Source organism: Eriocheir sinensis, unplaced genomic scaffold (assembly GCF_024679095.1).
Source record: "Eriocheir sinensis breed Jianghai 21 unplaced genomic scaffold, ASM2467909v1 Scaffold148, whole genome shotgun sequence".
Classification (NCBI taxonomy): Eukaryota; Metazoa; Arthropoda; class Malacostraca; order Decapoda; family Varunidae; genus Eriocheir; species Eriocheir sinensis.
In genome coordinates this window covers 178,398-197,500 of record NW_026110828.1, presented here as the reverse complement: position 1 = coordinate 197,500, position 19,103 = coordinate 178,398, and positions in this window count along the sequence as shown.

Sequence of the window (19,103 nt, the reverse complement as noted above, 5' to 3'; positions counted from 1 at the left end):
TGTGTTTGCAATTACATTCATCTGATCGTTATTTCGGATGATTCTCGGGATTACTTGGAGCTTGCCTTTCCTTCCTTCTTTGCCTTAATCTTTCGCTTGTGTTTCCTAATGGTTCGTTTCCCCTCCTCTCTCTCTCTCTCTCTCTCTCTCTCTCTCTCTCTCTCTCTCTCTCTCTCTCTCTCTCTCTCTCTCTCTCTCTCTCTCTCTCTCTCTCTCTCTCTCTCTCTCTCTCTCTCTCTCTCTCTCTCTCTCTCTCTCTCTCTCTCTCTCTCTCGCTCTCTCTCTTTATCTCCTTTTCTGCATTTCTTTCTCCTTCTATCTCCTTCTGTCAATGTTTTTCTTTATCTGTCTATCTTTTTATCTATCTTCCTTCTTTCCTTCTTTTCTTACTATTTCTGCTTCTTCTCTTTCTCCTTCCTCTTCCTCTTCTTCTTCTCTGTTTCTTTCTCCTTTCATTCACTCCTCATCTCTATCTCTTTATGTATTTTTCTCTTCTTTTGTTTCTCTCTTCCTGTTCTTCCTCCTCCTCCTCCTCCTCCTTCTTCATTTTCTTCTTCCCTTTGTTCTCCTTCTTCTCTTCTTCCCCCTCCTTCCCTCTCCTCATTTTTCGGTTAGTCCTTCTTGTCTTCTTTGTTCCTCCTTCTCCTCCTCCTCTTCCTCTTCCTCCTCCTCCTCCTCCTCGTCTTGCATGCTAAACACACATCTCTGGGTGATTATCTCATTGCCCATTATTCATTCTTATATTCCTTTTCCTCATTATCTTCTGTTACTTTTTGCTCTCTCTCTCTCTCTCTCTCTCTCTCTCTCTCTCTCTCTCTCTCTCTCTCTCTCTCTCTCTCTCTCTCTCTCTCTCTCTCTCTCTCTCGCTCTCGCTCTCGCTCTCGTTCTCTCGAAAATAATACTAACAGGCCATTAAGTCAGGTAGAGAAGGTAAAGAGGACGAAAGGAAAGGGAAAGTGAGGTTGATTGGCCCCACAGGTAGACAGGACAGGTGAAGGGAAGATGTGTGACAGGAAGGGGAAGAAGGAAGGGAAGAGAAGGAAAAGGAGGTTGAGGGAAGGGTAGATTGACAAGGGGAGGGAATGGGAAGGAGGAGGGAGAAGAAAGGGAAGGGAAAGTAAGGGAGAGAGAAGGGGAGATGGATAATGGAAGAGATGAATTGAAGAAAGGGAATGGGAAGGGAGAGAAGGGAGGAAGGAAGGAAAGGGTAGTTAACATAATGTGGGATTGCAAAGAAAGAAATTGAAGAGGGAAGGGAATAAGAGAGAGAGAGAGAGAGAGAGGAGGGAGAAAAGTGGAAGGAGTTAAGAATGGGGAGGGTAAGGGAATGGGAAAGGGGAGTAACATAGTGTGGGTGTTGCAGTGGGAGAAGAAAAAAAGTGGGAAGGGGAGGGAGGGAGGGAGGGAAGGGTGGGGTTGCAGGGGAGAAAGGCTAACTCTTAAGGTGATTGAGGTTACAGGGGTGGGAAAGGGGTAAAGAGTAAGGGGATTGGGGGGGTTACAGGGGAAGGGGAAGGGGGTGAGAGGGGGTGGGAGAGTGAGGGGAGGAGGGGAAGGTGGGGGGGGAGGTTGCGTGTCATGAGGTCATCACAGAGTTGTCAATATAGCAGATGACTTAGAACCAAGGAGGGGAGGGGAGGGGGGGGTGAGGGAAGGGAAGGGGAGAGAAGGAGAGGGGGTGTGGGGGAATGGGAGGAAGAGGGAGGGACTGGGCTAGGGTGTGAAGGGAAGGGAGGGAGGAAGGAACAGGGAGGGAAGGGAAGGAGGGAGGGAGGGAGATGAGGGAAGGAGGGGAGGGAAAGGAGGAGGTGTAAGGAAAGAAAAGAAGAGGGGGAGAGGAGATGGAAGAGGAGGAAAAGGAAGGGAAGGAGGGAGGGAGAAGGAAGGGAGAGGAAGGGGAGGACAGCAACCTCTAGCTCCCCTTCCTCCCTTCTTCCTTCCCCTCCCTCACCTCCCTCCTCTTACTTCCCCTTCTCTCCTCCTCCTCCTCCTTCACATTCCTCCTCTTCATTCCTCCTTCTATCTTTCCTCCATCCTTCCTTCTCTCTTCTATCTTCCTCCTTCCTCTCCATTCCTTCCTCTTATCTAACATCTTTCCCCGTTTCCTTCATTCATTCTATGCATTTCCTCCCTCCCACCATTTCCGCCTCCGCCTCCTCCTCCTCTTCCTTCTTCCTCGCTCTCCTCTTCTCCTCCCCCAATTCACTCCCCTTCCCTTCCCACAGTTTCCCTTCACCCCTCTCCCCTTCTCTTATCTCAAAACATGACTATTCCTCAAGGTAATATTCGGCACTTTCACTTTTTAACTTTTCCCTAATTTTTACCTTTTTTGGGGTTAAGGAAATATCGACTAAGAGTGCTTTGATGTTATATAATTCTCCTTCGGGTCTCAATTAGGGAGTATTGAAACGAAGAGCAAATACCTGTAATTCGTGTTATTGAAGAAATTAAGCCTTTTTTTGGGCTCCGTGAAATTCAACTTTTTATGGTAATTAAAATCGTCCGGCTTATCGAGAGGATGAGAGTAACAGAATCCGGATTATCGAGGTGTTATAGATCGCAAAGTCCGGATTATTGAATGGACAGAAATAAGAAAGACAGTCCAGTTTAACCACAGAGTCCGGATAATCGATATAGTGAGAGGTTCGGTGTCCGGTTAATCGAGGGTCGCGGTCGTGTCAGTCCGGATAATCGAGTGGAGTCCGGATAATCGAAGTGTTAAGTGTAGCGAAGCGAATTAACACAATCTTGGGAGCACCTGAGCTTACGTCCTGTTAATCGGGTGGCCGGATTAGGGAGAGGAAGGGAGGGAGTGAGCGAAGGAGGAGGAAGGGGAGGACGAAGGAAGAGGAAGGAGAGTGGGAGTGTGCGAGGGAGGAAGGAGGGAGAGAGGGTGGGAAAGGAGGGAAGTGGAGGAAGTTAAGAATATAAAAGAAGAGAAAGATATAAGAAATAGAAAAGAAAGAGAAATCAGAAAAAAAACAGGGAATAGGAAATAAGAAAGAAATATATAAAGGAAAACGAAGAAAAGTAACAAGAAATAACAAGCAATAAAGAAAGGAAGTGGAAGAAAATGAAAAATGAAAGGAGGAAGAAGGAATAAAACAAAAAATAAAAGAAGAGAAAAATCACAAGAAGAAGAAACAAAAATGAAACGAAGGAAATGAAAGAAAAGCAAAAATGAAAAAAAAAGAAAATAAGACAAAAAGAACAGGAAAAGAAAAATCACAAGAGGAAGAAAACAGTGATAGAAATAAAACAAAGAAAATGAAAGAAAAGCAAAAGTGAAGAAAGAATAAGACAAAATAAGACAACAGGAAGAAACTAAACCACAAACGAAATGAAGAGGAAGTGAATAAAAGAAAATGAAGACAGGTGATGACAGGTGTCCTCTGCTCCCCGAAGCTTACCTGTCCCGCTGACCCACTCCGCCGGGCTCACCTGTAATTAGCGGTGTGTGGCGGCCCCAGCATCCCGATACCCCTTTACCCCCCCTCCCCCCCCCCTTCCACCACCATCACCACCACCATGACCAACACGACCGCTAACATCACCACCACCACCACCACCATCATCATCACCACGAACATTCACTACTACCACTATCTACATCAACAACAGCAACACCTACCACCATCACCACTACCACCATCACCACCACCACCACCACCACCACCACCATAACAAACACGAACACTAATTCACCACTACCACCACCACCACTAACAACAACAACACCACCCACTATCATTGCTCAACACCACCATCACCACCATCATCACCACTATCACAAACATCACTATCACTTTTCAGAATTTGTGATCTAAAGTTCAGACAGACAGACAGATAGACATACAGACAGACAGACAGACAGACAGATAGACAGACAGACAGACAGACAGATTAGCAAACAAACGTAGAAAAAAAATAGAGCAAAGAAAATATATACACAATGAAAATACACACACACACACACACACACACACACACACACACACACACACACACACATCAAGTCCCTCCCCCCAACACACAGGTAGAAACGCATGCATTACCTCACCGCCCGCCACCTGTCTGTCCCATCACCTGCGCCTAATTTACTGACTTACCTGGTGGAAGGAATTGAATGCTCGGATCTGAAAGGTGAATGGCATTAGATCCCTTTATTTGTTGTCTTATAAAGGGATTGAGTAATGTGTGTGTTTGAATGTATATAACTACTGCGATCGGTTTTTGTTTTTTTGTTTTTCGTTTTGTAGAATCGTTTCCAATTTAATCTCCTCCTCTTCCTCCTCCTCCTACTTCTACTACTACTACTACTACTACTACTACTACTACTACTATTTTTCTTCCTTTTCCTCTCCTCCTCCTCTCCTCCTCCTCCTCCTTTCTTCTTCCTATTCCTCTCCTTTTCCTCCTCTTCTTTCTTCTTCCTTTTCCTCTCCTCCTCCTCTCCTCCAACTTCTCCTCCTCCTCTTTCTTCTTCCTTTTCCTCTCCTTTTGTGCATATTCTCCTTAACACAATATCTATATCTGTCTGTCTATTGGTACTGGTTTAAAAGAATCGAATACTATATATAGGTTATTGATAAGTAAGGAAAGGAATCTAGTACTTTATTCTCCCCCTCAAGAGGAATCCTAATATAAAACTAAGGATTGGATCGTTTATTGATACTGGTATAAGAGAATCCAAGAGTATACTGAAGCTTATGGATCAGAGGTAAAGGAATCCGGTACTATGTTCTCACCTTGAAGAAGAGTCTGAAGAAGAGTCTGGGGTTTAAACAGGTAAAGAATTGGATCGCCTCTTCGTACAAGTTAAAGAGAATCGAATACTATACTCAGACCACGTGGTAAAGAACTCCACCATAATCTCACATGACGAAGAGTTTGGGGTCTGCACATATAAAGGATTGGATCGCTTATTCGTACGGCTTAAAGAGAATCGAACACTATAATCTCACCTGAGCCTCGAGTCTGAACAGGTAAACAGGTAAAAGAAGGGATCAGGTCGGTAAAAAAAAGTGAGGTAGTCTGTTTTCACTCCTTGAGGGGGATCGAAGTGGAGCACATAATGGCTGATTGACTTCTGCGAGGGTCGGCCAGCGCGGAGGGGCGAGGGGCGGCGTGCTGAGTGCTGAGCGGGGCAAATCAAGGAGTGCTGACCGTAGTAATCATGCGGTCTTAGTGTTGCTCGTGAATCAGGAGCCGCGGCCATATTGCAAGATTGGAAGACCGATGATTGGGTATGATTGGAGGTGAGGTGATGGCCGGCCGAGGTGAGGAGAGGTGAGGGGGAGGGAGGGGAGGGGGAAGGGAGGGGAGGAGAGGTGAATAGAGGGGAGGGAGGGAGGGAGGGGAAGGTGTGGTGAGGTGTGGCTAGTTGACGTTAGGTAAGCTTAGGTTAGGTAAGGTGAGGTGAGATGAGGAGGTTAAAGGTAAGGATATAGGTAGTTAGGATAGGTAAGGTTAGGTAAGGTAGGAGTAAGGTGAGGTAAGGTTAGGATAGGTAAGGTTAGGTTAGGTAAGGTGAGGATAGGTAAGGTTAGGATAGGTAAGTTTAGGTTAGGTAAGGTGAGGATAGGTAAGGTTAGGTTAGGTAAGGTGAGGATAGGTAAGGTGAGGATAGGTTAGGTTAGGTTAGGTAAGGTGAGGATAGGTAAGGTTAGGTTAGGTAAGGTGAGGATAGGTAAGGTTAGGTAAGGCTAGGTTAGGTTAGATCAGGTTAGGTAAGCTTAGGTTAGGTAAGGTAAGGTTAGCAGAGGTAAGGTAATGTTAAGTTAGGTTAGGTTAGGTATAGTTAGATATGGTCAGGTAAAGCTACGTTAATTTAGGTAAGGTAAAGTTAGGTAAGATTATGTTAGGTTAGGTAAGGCAAAGTAAAGATTGGTAGGGATAGAGAAGGATAGGTAAGTTGAGGTTAGGTAATGTTAGTTAAGGATGGGTAAGTTGAGGTGAGGTAAAGTTAGGTAAGGTTAGATAAAGTAAGATATGGTAAGGTAAGGTAAGGATAGGTAAGTTGAGGTTAGGTAAATTTAGGTAAGGTTAGATAAAGTAAGATAAGGTAAGGTAAGGTAAGGTTAGGTAAAGTTAGGTAAGGTTAGATAAAGTAAGATAAGGTAAGGTAAGGTAAGGTGAGGTGAGGTTAGGTAAAGTTAGGTAAGGTTAGATAAAGTAAGATAAGGTAAGGTAAGGTAAGGTGAGGTGAGGTTAGGTAAGATAAAGTGAACCCCCCCAAAAAAACTAGTCTCCCTCAGTGTGTGTGTGTGTGTGTGTGTGTGTGTGTGTGTGTGTGTGTGTGTGTGTGTGTGTGTGTGTGTGTGAATCAGTCGAGCAAGGAATTATGAGAGAGACGACAGCGCTGAGTCTCTTGTAATCCAGTGCAATATTCCGTAATGTTTGGGATCGAGGAGGAGGAGGAGGAGGAGGACATAAGGTGGCAAGAAGAGGAGGAGGAGGATAGAACAGAATGATATGGGGAAAGGAAGATGGAGGGGAACAAAAGGAGGAGGAGGAGAAAAGTGAATTAACAAAAGAAGAGAAAAGAACATATTGAAGAGAGGATGAAGAGGAAAAAAAGAGGAGAAGGAGGAAAACAGAACAAGACAAGGAAAAGGGAGGATGAGGATAGAGAGATGAAAATGAAGAGAACGGAAAGCAGATAGGAGGAGAAGGAGGAGGAGGAGGAAAGGATAAGAAACAAGGATAGAGAGAAATATAGAACAAAAAGCATGGGAGAGGAGGCAGAATAGAGAGATGAAGAGAGTGAAAAGGAGGAAGAGGAGGAGGAGGAAGATTAGGTAACCCTCAGTGGTCTCCGGGCGGTGGATCATTTAGTTGGCTCGATTAAAAGGACTTTGTGGGTGTTTAGGGAGAGGAGCGTCGTTCTCAGAGGGGCGCCGAAGTTATTCTGGTGATGGTGTTACTGAGCGCGTTTCTCTCTCTCTCTCTCTCTCTCTCTCTCTCTCTCTCTCTCTCTCTCTCTCTCTCTCTCTCTCTCTCTCTCTCTCTCTCTCTCTCTCTCTCTCTCTCTCTCTCTCTCTCTCTGTTATTTCTTGTTTCTTTTCTGCTACTTCATCGTTACTCCTTTTTTCTCCTCTTCCTCTTTCTCTTTCTCTCCCTTTCTTCCCTTCCTTTCTCTTTCTCTCCCTTTCTTCCCTTCCTTTCTCTTTCTTTCCTTTTCTTCCCTTCCTTCTCTCTTCCCTGTCTACCTGCATGCAAGCTCTTCCTGCCTCCCTTCCTTCCTTCACATCCTCCTCCTTTCTTTACCTCCTTCCCTTCTTCCTCCTTTTTCTTCTCCTCCTCCTTCTCCTTCACACTCTTCCTTCACTTAATCCTTTCTCTCAACCCTGCGTCCTTTCCTTTCCCCTCCCTCCTTCCCTCCTTCCCTCGTTCCTTCAATCACTCCCTCACCCTCCCTCCCTCGCCCCCTCACGCCCTGCGGAAGCCAAGGGGTTCAGAAATATGAGGCTGGCGGACTTCGGGCATAAATCAGAACGAATTGCATCATTGATCGGCCGCCACTACATTGCATGACGGTGTAAGCACGAGAAGGGGAGTCGGACAAACAGAGCAGGGGCGGCGGCTTAATCTGTCAGGAGGAGGAGGAGGAGGAGGAGGAGGAGGGGTAGAGGTTAGGAAGGTGGAAGAATGCAGAGGAAGAAGAAGTGAGTATGGAGGTGAAGAAGAGGAAAGGAAGGGAAGAAGGAGGAGGAGGGGAAGGAAGAGACGGGTAGAGGTTAAGGAGGTGGTGACTGGGGGAGGTAAGAGTGAGGGAGAATAAGTATGGAGGTAAAGAAAAGGAAGGGAATAGAAGAAAGAAGGAGGAGGAGGAGGAGGAGGAGGGGGAAGGAGGTTGGTGGGGAGGTGGGGGTAAGGAAGAATGCAGAGGAGGAGTAAGATAAGAAGAGAATAAGAAAATAAAAGAAACAAGAAGAATGACAGAGGAGGAGGAGGAGGAGGAGGAGGAGGGAGAGAAGGAGAAGAAGAGGTTGGGGAGGTAGTGATTAAGATGAGGAGAAAGGAAAGAATGCATAGAAGGAGTGAGAGAAAATAAGAGAAATAGAAGTTGAAGAGAAAAGAAGATGAGTAGAAGAGAAAAGTAGATAAGTAGAAGAGAAATAGAAGAGAAAACAGACAGTTAACACCAGCAAACGGTATCCATTAGCTATCATTATCCTGAACTCTTGCGTGGGGGAACGAAGGGAAAAAAAAGAGGAGAAGGAGGAGGAGAAAAATGGAAGAAATCAATCAAACATTTATATTGTCACGCAGGAAGAAGGAAGGAAGGAGGAGGAGGAGGAGGAGGTGGAGGTGGAGGTGGAGGAGGAGGAGGAAGACCAGGTTCCCTCCTTCCCGTTACCCAAAATGCGCTCTCTCTTCCTCTTCTCTCTTCTTCCTCCCCCTCTTCATCCCTCTTCTCCTCTTCTCTCTTCTTCCTCCCCTCTTCTCCTCTTCTCTCTTCTTCCTCCCCCTCTTCATCCCTCTTCTCTTCTCCCTTTTTCCTCCCCCTCTTCTTCCCTCTTCTCTTCTTCTCTCCTTTCCTTCTATTTCCTGTTTCTTCATTTTTTTCACTTTTTCTCCTTTTTCTCTTTCCTCAGTTCTCTCTTCCTTTCTCTTTTCCTTTCTTCTCGTCTTCGTCTTTTAATTCCTCTTCTTCTCTTTTTTTCATTTTCCTCTTTTTCATTATCTATTTCATTCTTCTTTTCCTCATCTTCTTTCCCCTGTAATTCCCTTTAATAGAGAAATATCTATGGAAGGAAAAGGAAGAATGAAGGAAAATAAAGGAAAACGAAAGGAAAAATAAGCAAAATAGGAATAAGATAAAAAATAAATGAAAAAAAACACAAAATAACAAAACGAAGCAAGAAAATGAAGCTTCGAAGCGCTCGTGAACCCGAAACTGAAGCTCCGGATCGGCCATTTTCGAAGCAGCGGTGACAGCAGCGCCCCGATCGACGGCCAATCAGGGCAGCGAATCACGTGCAGCCGTTTTCTCCCCTCCCCTTGACCCCCTCCCCTTGACCCCCCCACCGCCCCCGCTAGGCAATTGACCTCACCCTCCCTTCTTCTTCCTCCCTTCCTCCCTTCCTTCCTCTGTTTTCTTTGCTCCCTTTCCATCAGTCTTCTCCTCCTTTTCCTCCGCTTGTCTTCCTTTCCTCCTTTCTTTTCTTCCTCTCATGTCCCTTTTCTTTTTCTCTTCTTCCCCTTTTCTTTCCTCCTCTTGTCTTCCTCTACTTCTCTTCCTTCTCTTCCCTCCTCCTCTTCTCTTTCTCTCTCATATCTCTTTTCTCTTCTCTCCCTTCTCTTTCCTTTCCTTGTCTTCCTTCTTCTCTTCTTTTCATTCCCTTTCTTTCGCTAGATTTCTTCTCTCTCCTTTCCCTTCTCTCCTTCCCCTTATCATCCTTCCTTCCCTTCCATCCTCTTCTCTCCTTTAATTTAACTTTCCTCTTCCCATTCTTCTCTCTCCTTCCTTTTCATCACTCGCTTCTCTCTCCTTCATTCTTTTCCTTCTCTCTCCTTCACCTTTCCTTCTCTCCTTAATGTCACTTTCCCCTTCCTTTTCTCCCTCCCATTCTTCTCTATACAACTTGCCTTTCCATCACTGCCTTCTCCCTCCTTCATTTTTCTTCCCTCCCTCTCTTCCCCTCCCTCCCTCCCTCTCTTCCCCTCCCTCCCTCCCTCCCCTCGCCCTCTATCGGCACACGCATGCAACTTTCAACCCCATTCCCCTCTTTAATAGTAGTCGTTTTAAATTTACATCTAATTTTGCTGTCCGTATGCATGGCGCTATTAGATTCAGAGGGAAGGGAGGCTTTACTCATTGCTTGACCTCCCTTCCTCCCTTTACTGCTCCCCTCCCTTCCTTCCTTCCCTTCCCCTCATGTCCCTTCACTCTTCTCTTCCTCTCTCCTGCATTCCCTTCCTTCTCTTCCTTCTCCTTTCGTTTCCCTTCCCTTCTTCTTCTTTCCTCTTACATTCATTTTTTTCTTCATTTCCCTTCACTCTTCCTTCCCCTCACTCTCTTCTCTTCCCCTTCCTTCTTTCCCTTCACTTTCTTTCCCTCTTTCATTCCCTTCCCTTTCTTAACTTCCTTTCTCTCTCTCTTTCCTCCTTTCCCTTCCCTCCCTCTTATACATCAACTTATCTTCACCCCCTTTCTTTCGCCTTGTTGTTGTTGTTGCTGTTGTTGTTGTTGTCTGTATATGCAGGGCGCAGGGACATATTTCTTCGTTAATCACCTGACGTGGGTAATTAAATGCAGGTGAGGGGGCGTTTCCAGGTGAGGGGAGTCACCTGAGGAAGGGGGAGCGGGAGGGGAAGGAGGGAGGAGAGGTTGAGTTGATGTATTGATTGGGTCTGATTTATTTGCTCTTCTTTTTCTTATTTTTCTGCTTCTTCTTTGTCTTCTTGTTTTTGTTCTTTTTGTCCTCTTTTTTTTCTTCTTCGTTTTAGTCTTCTTCTTTTTTCTTTTTTCTATTTTCTATTCTATTTTTTCCTTCTATTTTTCTTCAATTTTTCTATTTTCTATTTTTTTCTTCTATATTTTCTTCTATTTTTTCTGCTATTATTCTGTTTTCTATTTTTTTCATGTTTTTCTTGTGTGTGTGTGTGTGTGTGTGTGTGTGTGTGTGTGTGTGTGAACCCGCCTCCTCAAAATCAGGAAACAGCCAATCAGTCTAAATTTCACAAGATATACGAACCAGACTCACAACTGTTACTTCTATTATCTGACTTGCCAAAGAGCTCGCATTTTTAGGTCAGCGGGGAACGAAAAAAAAGGAAAAAAAATAATTGGGAATGACTGGGAATATCAAACCAACCTGTTATTTATTTTTATTTTTTTCGTTTTTGCTCCCCTTTCAAATTTGCGACTTTCCCACTCTCTCCCCGCCCTGACTTCGCCCCCTCGCCCCCTCCCCTTGTCTCTGTCCTTCACGTCACGCTGCACCCCTTTCAGTATCACCCCTTCAACACCCCTTTCTCTCACCTCTCTATCTCCCTCTTCTTTTTATTTTTCCCTTACTTTTCCTTTCTCATACTTTCATTTCTTTCTCTTTTTTTCTTTTTTTTTTGTGGTTATTTTTCCTCCTCCTCCTCCTCCTCCCTTTATTCCTTCTCTTCTTTCTCCTCTTCTTTCTATTCCTCCTCCTTTTGTTTCTTCTCCTCCTCCTATTCCTCCTCCTTCACCTCCTTCAGTTCCCTCTCTTCCTCCTCTTCCTCTTCCTCCTCTTTCTTTTCCCCCTCCTTCTATTCTTCTTTTCCTTCTGTTAATCCTCCTCCTCCTCCTCCACAGTTAACATTTTTCTCCTCTCTTTCCAGGTAAGTTGCGTTCACCTGTACAGTTGGCTCCTAAGGTGACGTCAGGTGTGTACAGTTAATTAGAGGTGAGCCCCGCATCGCCAGGTAAGTAAATGGTAGTCTTAAGGGGTTATTACAACGGTGTCTGGATTGCCCGCTCACCTGGCCACCTACCTGTGATGGCGTGTGCTTAATTGGCGCTGATTGGATTGATTCGGATTATTGTTATTTTTTTTTTTGCTTTCTTTCTCTCTTTCTCACTCCTACTCACTCACTCACAGTCACTCACTAACTCACTCATTTTATAGCTTATTCACGTGCCATTTCTTACCTCACGCACTCAATAAACACACACACACACACACACGCCGAAGTTAAAACAAGGACCGTGATTAAAAAGCTAAAATTAGACTCATCATATATCTTAACTCAACAAACACACACACACACACACACACACACACACACACACACACACACACACACACACACACACACACACATTCACCTGTAATTCGCGTTTCCAGGTATCGGGCGCCTCTCGTGACCGTCCGCCCAGGTGACCCTCATAAGCTGTGTCGATCAAGGTGTTCCGTCTAGGCTGTGATTTTTAGACTCGGTCCGGCAAGGAATTTACAATCTCCCCCCCTCTACCCCCGTTGCCTTAGCCCCCCCCCCTCCTCCCCCCTTCTTACCTTCCCCCCCTTACCCCTCATTCCTTTCCTTCAATACTATCTCCGTCTCTTCTCTTCTTCCATCTTTTATTCCTCCTTCTATTCTTCCTCCTCCTTCAATTCCTGTTTTCTATTCCATTTCTTACTCATTCCTTCCTTTCTATCTCTTATTTTCTTTTTGTTCCTTTCTTCTCCTTCCTTTGTTCCTTTTCTTCTATCTTCTCCTTCTCTGTCTCCTACTTTCCTCTTCTACATCCTAAAGATATTCCCCTCTTTTTTCTTCTTTCTTCTTCCCCTTTTATCTATTTTACCTCCTTTCCTCTTCTTCTATTTCTCTTACTTTGTTTTCTCGTCATTCCTTTCACCTATTCTCCTCCTCCTCTCTTCCCTTTTCCTCCCTCCATTTGTACCCTCTTCTCCCTTTCCTATAATCCTTCTCCTCCCCTCTTCTTTTCTTTCCCTTTTCTTCTCTCTATTTCCATTCCTCTTTTTCCCACTCTACTCCTCTCCTCGTCTTTCCTCTCTGTTTCTTTCTCCTCCCTTCCCCCCTACTTCCTCTCCTCCTCTTCCCCATTTCTCTTCCTCTAGTTCCATTCCTCTCTCCCGCCCGTTCCCTCATCTTCCCTTCCCTTCCTTTCCCCTCGTCCCTCTCCCCTTCCTTCCCCTGTGCATGTCAATTGATAGTTTTTCAGGTCAACGTTGGTTGTATTGGCTGCTGGGATGTCTTAAGGGGGGGTAGGGGGGGAGGGGAAGGGAAGGTGAAGGGAGGTCAAGGGAAGGGGTTAGATTCTTTGATCGTCTTCTGTTTTATGTCTATTCTTTGATCCATTCCCTCTTTCTCCTTCCTTGTTACTTCTAGATTGATTCATTCGTTTATATTTTACCTCTTGTTTTATCCGTCTGTACTTTTACCTGTTTTGCTTGTTTATATTTACTTTTTTTTCGTTTTTTTTTTAGTCTACCTTTTTCTTTACTTATTGTAATTCATTTTCTTTCTATTATTGGTTTTTTTTTTCATTTTGTCGCGTTTATTCTGTTTTCTTGTGTTCCATTTTTGTGTATTCGTTTTTTTCTTCATTTTGCTTTTTTTCTTCATTCTTTTCCTTCTATGTTCGTATTTCCTTTATCATAATTGTTCGTCATTATTTTATTCTCATTCTCATTGTCTTTCTCTTTTAGTGCTTTTTCGACTTTCACTTCCTGTTTTTTTTTTGTTTTTTCATTCTACGTTTTTCCATTCTCCTTCGTTTATCATCTTTGGTCTCTCATTTCCTTCATTTTCGTAACTTTTCACTATTTTCATATCAATATTTATTTCTTTTTCCTACTCCAGTTTTATTTATTTTATTCGTATTCTTTGTCATGTTGTAACCTATCTTTTTTTCATGTTTTTATTTCCCAATTTGCTTCCATTATCTCTCTGCTTCATCATTTCTGTTCCCTCGCGTCATTGTTACTTATATTGTCATTTGTTATCATTAGGTCCATTATGACGGTGCTTACTGACTGTGGTCGGCGCCGCGGTATCGTAACACAACAGCACTCTGCGCCGCGCGGTTTTTAAATTATGAGTTGCGCGCGCGAGTTAGCGACGAGGTTGAGACACGAAGATGGTGGGACTGAGGGAGGGAAAGAAGGAAAGGAAAGGAAGGAGAAACTGAAGTGAGGAGAGAATGGATGTTAGAAGGAAAAACGGGGAAAAGAGAGAGAGAGATGAGAGATGGAAGGAAATGAGGAAAGAAATGAAAGATAGATAAAAAGATGGAGAGGTAGAATGAGATGAAAAGGAATGGAAAGGAAGGAGAAACTGAAGGGAGGGGAGAAAGGATGTTAGAAGGAAAAACGGGGAAAAGAGAGAGAGATGAGAGATGGAAGGATAGGAGACAAGAAATGAAAGATAGATAAAAAGATGGAGAGATAGAATGAGATGAAAAGGAAAGGAAAGGAAGGAGAAACTGAAGGGAGGGGAGAAAGGATGTTAGAAGGAAAAACGGGGAAAAGAGAGATGAGAGATGGAAGGATAGGAGGAAAGAAATGAAAGATTGATAAAGAGATGGAGAGGTAGAATGAGATGAAAAGGAAAGGAAAGGAAGGAGAAACTGAAGGGAGGGGAGAAAGGATGTTAGAAGGAAAAACGGGGAAAAGAGAGAGAGATGAGAGATGGAAGGAAAGGAGGCAAGAAATGAAAGATTGATAAAGAGATGGAGAGGCAGAATGAGATGAAAGAGACATAGAAAGAGGGAAGGCAAGAGATAAAGGGATAGGAGAAGTGAGATAGAGAGAAGGCAAGAGATTGAGAGATAGAAGGAAGGCAAGAAATGAAAGATAAAGAGAGATGAAAGAGAGATAGGAAGAAGGAAAGCAAGAGATAAAGCCATAGACGTTAAGGATGGAGAAATGTAGGAAGGGAGAAGGAAGATAATAGATAAGGCAGAAAGAGGAGGAATAGAAGAATAAAAGGGAGAAGAGAAAGGATACTGATGAAGAGAAATGAAAAATGTAATAGAGGAATGAAAACAAAAAACAAAGAAAGGATGAATAAAATAACAAAGGGAGAGAAGAGAAAAGGAATAGAGAAACAAAGTAATAATGTAGAGATTGGATTGAAAGGAAAGAGGGAGAGAAGGAAGGAGATGAAAAACGGAAGGATGGAGGAGAAAAACAGATAGGAAAGATATGGAGAGAAACAAAAGGGAGAGGAATGGAGGTAAAAGGAGGGAAAATATGGAGAGAAACAAAAGGGAGAGGAATAGAGGAAAAAGGATGGAGAGAAAGAGCTTAGATGTCGGACAGGGGGGAAGAGGAGAAAGGGGATAGAGGAGGGAAGGGGAACATTATAGCGCGGGTGGTATAGTTCATGGTAATAGATTATGTTATTCTGCGGCGCAATGCAAACAGTTACCTTGAATCAGACGCACCATATGGCGAGACTCACCTTACCTCGTTACCTGCCGCGGCGCACAGGTATTGCCCCCCCCAACCCCCCCTCCCCCACCCCCCGTCACCCTGGGAACGGTTTAAAGAGGGGAGAGAGAGTGTATATGATTGTTTTTGCCGTCTTTGTACTGTTTTGTCATTGGTTTGTACTGGTTTGTAATGGGTTTAGTGCCTGTTGTTTTTCTTGTTTTTTGTTTTGTTTTGCTTTGTCTGCGAAGTTTCTATATCTGAGTCTTATTGCTTAGTTTTGTTTTTTGTTTTTTTTGTCACTCGAATGTGTCTTCTTTGTCTTGTTGTTGTTTTGTCGAGTCATCACGTTCGTAGTGCAGAAGATTAGTTTCGGTTGAGTTATTTCTCTCTCCTCTGTTTGTTTGTTTGTTTGTTGTCTTAAGTCTGAGAGCAAGGTTTGGAGAAATTTCACGTCTTGTTTAAATATATATAATTATTTTGCATTGCCTTGCGTTCGGAAATGTAGACTTGTTTTATAATGACTTGTTTTATGCCTCTGATTTATTATTGTCGGAGGGGAGAGAGCAGTCTTTCCTCTGTTCAACGTTGCAAGATCTAAGAGAGAGGAAGTTTTTTTATACATATTTTTTTAAGTTCGAAAACGTAAGTAGTTTGCTAGTTTCGATTATTTGTTTTGTTTTTGTTTTTGTTTTTTGTTTTTTTCGGAGGGGAGAGAGTGGTCTTTTCTCTGTTTAACGTTGCAAGATCTAAGAGTGAGGAAGTTTTTTTATACATATTATGTTAAGTTCGAAAACATAAGTAGTTTGCTAGTTTCGATTTTTTGTTTTGTTTTTTGTTTTTGTTTTGTGTTTTTTCGGAGAGGAGAGATCAGTCTTTTACCTGTTTAACGTTACAAGATCTAAGAGAGAGGAAGTTTTTTTTATATATATTTTTCTTAAGTTCGAAAACATAAGTACTGTCTAGTTTTTATTTTTTTATTTTTTTTCTGTTTTTTGAGGCAACAATCGTTTCCCTGTCAACTTTTCGATACCTCTATATCTTTTTTTTTCTTTCTCTCCATCTCTCTATCTATCAAACTATTTCTATCTTTTTTTTTTTTTTTTCACAGCCAAGGAGACAGTTCAAGGGCGTAAAGAAAAATATATAAAAAAAAAAGCCCGCTACTTACTGCTCCTGAATAGAGGTCAAAGGAGTGGCCAAAAGGAGAGGTCAATTTCGGGAGCAACACCTCGAATACGTGCTTTCAATAGACACTAACCACGCCTTGAGCCACACGTTCGTAATAATCATGAAAAGACAGCTGGAAAGAGCGATCAATTATGTGAGGGCTGAGAGTGAAAGCTTGTTCGTATACGTTTTGTGGCTCCTTATTATCCGGAATCTGCTTGACGTAATGGGTTTTAATACAAGCAGTTCTATAGCCAGTCTTTCATCCGTTCCCTTGATATTTTTGTTTTTTTCTATCTATTGTTCTGTTCATCATCTCCGGTTATGTCTTATCTCCATTTGGTTTTAATACAAGCAGTTCTATGGCCAGTCTTTCCTCCGATGTCTTGATATTTCTGTTTTTTCTATCTTATGTTTTATTCTCCTTCATCTCCGGTTATGTCTTGTCTCCATTTCGTTGTCTTTTCATACCTTGTACAGTCTTAGCAAAGGGACGGTTCTATATCCAGATTCTGTTGGTTTCCTCTTCCTTGGTCAAGTCTCGTTACGTGTACTGTTTTTCACCTCTTGGCTCAATCTCATTCAGCGTACGGTTTCTTTGTTTATTTCCCTCGTTCAAACTATTCCATTCTGCAACTTGTTCATCTTTCGATCTTTCACAACTTCTCGTTCTTCGCACTCTTTTTTTTTCCTCCTTGCTACAATTTATATCTTTACACGGTTCTATAATATCCAGTCCTCACATTTTCTTTCAACTTATTTTGCAAGTTCATAAGCGCACTCTATGTTCTTTAAGTCTCCCTTTTATGCATTCTCACTCCCGGGACTGTTTCTAGAGCATGAGGAAGGGGAACAGGAAGGGGGAGGGGTAGGGAAGGGGAAGGGGAAGGGGTAGGGAAGGGGAAGTCGAAGGGGAAGGGGGCCGCGTGAGTATTTTCGCAGCGATATTCTTCCCGTTTTTTATCGCCGCGTCCTTCTGTGCCGCTAATTCTGGTTCTTTCTCCTCCGCGGGTTGTCATCAGCGCGTCCAACCTTCGACTTGCACAGCTCCGGGCAATCTCACACTTGGGACTTTTGTTGCAATTTTTCAACCCCCTTCATTCACCCTCACTCCATCCCTTTCTTTCCTTCCGTCCGTGGTCTCGTTTCTCTCTCTCTCTCTCTCTCTCTCTCACTCTCTCTCTCTCTCTCTCTGTTTATCTTACTGTTTTCCTCTCCTTCCGTGCCCTCGTCTCCCTTTATCATCCCTTTTTCCACTTTCTTCATCTAATATTTTGTTTGTCTATATCTGTATGTTGACCTTTTTTTTCCTTTCCCTATTCTTCTTTCTCCTTCTATCTCCCTGTCTCCGTTCCTTCATTCCTATCTCTGTATTTCTGTTATTTTGTCTGCTTCTGTCTTCTTCCTTCTCTTTTCCTCCTCCCTTTCTTTCTCTCCCTTCGTTTCTTTATTCTTGTTTTCGTATTTGTAATTATCTGCCTATGCATTGCTCTTCTTCTTCCTCTTCTTCTTCTTCTCCTTTTTGTTTCTCTTCTTCTTCTTCTTTCTATTCTTCTTCTTCCTCTTCTTCTTCTTCCTGTTTCTCTTCATCTTCTTTTTTCCCTTCTTCCTCTTCTTCGTCTTCTTGTTTCTCTTCATCTTCTTTCTCTTCTATTTTTTCTTCTTCTTCGTCTTCTTTCTCTTCATCTTCTTTCACTTCCTCTCCTTCTTCTCCTCCTGCTTCTTACCTTCATGTAATCGTTTTTAGGTCATGCTGTTCTGAATTTCCCTAACTTAACGATACTTCGCAAGCGTGTATTCCCCAAGAGTTGCGGATCCGCTTAATAGTGTGGTTCTTTGAGGGTCTGGCGGGCGGCGAGGCGTGACGCGTCTGGACCGTGAAATGGACTGGTTTTTATTTAGATTTCTCTGTACTTGTATCGTTATTATTTTTTTGCCTGTTAACACTCGGTAGCGGAGAGTAGTAACACATTGGTTTGATTGTTTTTGTGTTAACTATATTTTTCTTTCCATTCTCTTTCTTCTTTTCCCTTTTATGTTTTTTTTGTTAGTCTTTTTTTCCTCATTCCTTCCTTTTAGTTTCTTCCTTTAACTTTTTTTTCTTTCCATCCTCTTTCTTGTTTTCCCTTTTATTGTTTTTGTTAGTTATTTTCCTCCTTTCTTCCTTCCTTTTAGTTTCTCCCTTCATTTTCCATTAGCTGTTCTCTCTCTTAATCCATCTTTTTCATCTTCTCTTCTATTGTTTTCTATCTACGTATAAATATTTCCTCTCCTTCCAGTTTTACATTTATCTCTTTACTCTGATTTCCTTCACTTCTTATTCCTTCCTTTTCATATTCCCTCTATAGTCTTTTCTTACATTAATATACAGTTTGCTTCCTTTCCTGTTTTCCATATCTTTTCTATTTTTTTATCTTTTCCTTCCCTGCTTTTTTATCTCAATTTCTTCCATCATTTTTCTATTTACATTAGTTTTATCTGTGTTTTCCATTCCTCCTTCTCGTCATCTTTCCTGTTTTCCATCTCTTCTTTCTACCGTTTAGCTTTTCCTTCCCTCCGTTTTTATCTCATTTTCTTCCATCGTTTTCCTATTTACATTAGTTTTATCTGTGTTTTCAATTTCCCTTCTCGTCACCTTCCTTCATTTAGCAACAGGTACACAGTTAAGTTCTTCTCTCTACCTTTTAGCTTTTCCTTCTCTCCATTTTATCTCATTTTCTTCCATCGTTTTCCTATTTACATTAGTTTTATCTGTGTTTTCAATTTCCCTTCTCGTCACCTTTCCTCCCCACACAATCATTCAGCAACTCGTACACGGCTAAGTAACGCACACACTCACACCTTCACCTGTCTGAGTCTTGCACATGTTCAATTATCCCCCGCCGCTCACACAGTTCGTTCACTCTGTTGCATTAGAGAAAGCATGTCATAATAATTTCCCTCTTATTTAAGCTTCCTCGTAAAAGTGCGTCTCGTAGCTTGGCCATAAAATGTGTTAAGTTGTGTGTTTCTGATGGTTTTGCCGCTAAGAATCCAGACCAATTACATTTTTTT